The sequence below is a fragment of the Pinus tabuliformis genome, chromosome 5_2 (assembly GCF_031772625.1).
Source record: "Pinus tabuliformis cultivar Carrire ecotype Pingquan chromosome 5_2, CPIR1, whole genome shotgun sequence".
NCBI lineage: Eukaryota > Viridiplantae > Streptophyta > Pinopsida > Pinales > Pinaceae > Pinus > Pinus tabuliformis.
In genome coordinates this window covers 424533906-424536452 of record NC_142306.1, presented here as the reverse complement: position 1 = coordinate 424536452, position 2547 = coordinate 424533906, and the positions used below count along the sequence as shown (strand labels likewise).

Sequence of the window (2547 nt, the reverse complement as noted above, 5' to 3'; positions counted from 1 at the left end):
GTATATGGTCCATATAAATACTTATATTACTGTTATGGATTTTCATTCATTAGAAATAACATATAGATACTTATATTACTATTATCGATTTTCATTAATTAAAAATAAAATATATAAATTATATGTAATTTATCCCATCATAATCCCAAAACATGCATGCCGTAACAAAAAGCGCTAACACAATAAATTACAATTAAGTTTGAAAAATCAAAATGAAAATGTTACACCTAAATACGGAATTATGTAAGATAATTTCCTAAGAAACATAGATCTGCACATGCTTCCTTTAATAAATCGTGGATCATAATAATAATAAAATAATGTGAAAAATTATAAAATATGAGAAATTATAAAATAATAATTTTAAAATAAAATTTGATTTTATAAAGGCAAAGTAGTTTTAACTATTCCCTTTACTCTACAACTATCTCAAACAACAAAAATAACACAGGCTGGTTACATTGGTTCAATCTCAATGTAATACGAAGTCAAAGATAAAAAAATAACACAAGGCTTGTACAATCTCAACTTTGACCCGTAAAATGCTAATGTATGGCCCAAATTTCGACCAGATTCAATGCGCGAAAGTTCTCCCAAAAAGGAAAGTTTTCGAAAAACCTTTATACAACGCTACGAAATTTCATGCCCGAAGCTTCTAAAACAGGTAGCATGTTGAAATATGTTGAAACTTCTCAAAAAGACAACATTTTGGAAAATATTTATGCAACGAATCCATCCCGGCATTGCCTTCCACGAAATCTGCAATGATCTTCGAGGGAAGAGGCTTCGGCGGCTTTCACCTTTCCAAGAACCAACGGAGCACATATTGAGAACAATCGTATGAACTCATAACAAATCCTCTATAAAAAAAACCGGCATATATAGATCCTTCAAATGCCTATTACCGATCCGTTTTTAACCCTACAAATTTCTCTGTGAAGGATCCGCAATTACAGATAGAACCGGATCATACATTACAAAGACCAAACCAGGCATTTCTGCGTTTGGATCGCATTTTCTTCTGCTTTTAGCTTTCTATTTGTGTGTATATATCATAGTTGTGTATATATCTTATCAGCAGTTGCTGCTTTACAGGTAGGTCCCTGGAGATTGAGCATTTTTTGACGAATTACTTTGGATCCCATTTTCTTCTGCTTTGCTCTGGCTATTTGTGTGTATATCTTATCGTTGTGTATATATCCTATCGGCAGCTGCGGTCTTACAGGCGCCTGTAGGTTCCGTTCCTTTCACAGCCATTAGATATTAAACACAAGATGGCCCCCTCGGCTGCATACGCGTCAACGGATAAGAAGACGAACCGGCCATCTCGGTCATTCAGGCTGCGGAACCGGAGCCTGAACAGCGTGAGGCTGAGGAGAATCTTCGACGCCTTCGACGGTAACGGCGACGGGCAGATCTCCGTCGATGAGCTGGGCCATGCCCTGGAGAGGCTTGGCTTGTCCATACCGCTGCCCGATCTGGAACCGACGATCTGCGGCTTCACGGAGGACCACGCCGGCGGGCTGGATTTCGACGGGTTTGCTGCCCTAGACCGGTCGTTGGGGCACCAGCTGTCCGCCCCGGAGGAAGAGGGCATGAGCGGGGAAGAGCAGGAAGAGGAATTGAAAGAGGTGTTCGGGGTGTTCGACCAGAATGGCGACGGTTTTATCTCAGGGGCGGAGTTGAAGAACGTGCTCACCAGGCTGGGATTAGCCGATGGGGACGATGTAGAACGGATGATCTGTAATGTGGATAAGAATTCCGACGGGCTCGTGGACTTTGACGAGTTTAAGCACATGATGACGAAGGTTGTGAGGGAGCCCAAATCTTGATGCAATGAACATTTCAAAGTCAATTTTACCCAACTTCATCATTACCTGGTTGTGTTACAGAGATTTGCAGCAATTAGTGGACCAGGTCAAATTTTAAGGGCCAGCTCCAAAGAGATGTTATGGTTATGGATGGCTCTTCATGTACCATATTCTTTATGTGTCCAATGCATATAGCAGGTCTATTGACACACCACTAGGAAGGAGATTGAACTAGGATCTAGTGCAGCATATCTAACACATTGAACTAAATATATGTTGGATCTTAAACCCAAGAAGATTTTTGAAATTAGATTGACTTCGAGGCTATGTTCGTAAAAGAACCTAAGCAATTTTTAAAACACAAAGATCCCGTAAGACACAAATTCAATTTTTCGAAGTTTTTATAACTTCACATATGTAACAACTTCACATGTGTAAGAATAGATCCATGGAAAAATTTATGTAGCATGGAATTCATCAAATCTAGATACACCCTAGTCACAAATATAAAAGGTCATCAAAGACAGTTCACAAATGTAACTATTCAATTAGATTTGGATCCATGATACAAATAGAACTCCTACCTCTAATAAACAAATAATTTTCACCTTAATCTCCTTATGAACCTCACATTCAAGTACGATCTCAGATTTATGGAATAATTTTATATCCTTAAGCGATTATTTTTGTAACCTACATAAATGTTATGAGAAAACTAATCAACTTAATTAGTCTT

General features: G+C 38.4%; 1 pseudogene across 1 annotated transcript; it reads left to right on the top strand.

The window, feature by feature from the left end:
* Positions 1–869: 869 nt before the first annotated feature.
* On the top strand, positions 870–2218 carry LOC149159411 (putative calcium-binding protein CML43 pseudogene; annotated as a pseudogene). Its single transcript, XR_016261116.1, has 2 exons — positions 870–1095; positions 1212–2218. The product of XR_016261116.1 is annotated as a putative calcium-binding protein CML43 pseudogene (transcript).
* The last annotated feature ends 329 nt before the right edge of the window (positions 2219–2547 follow it).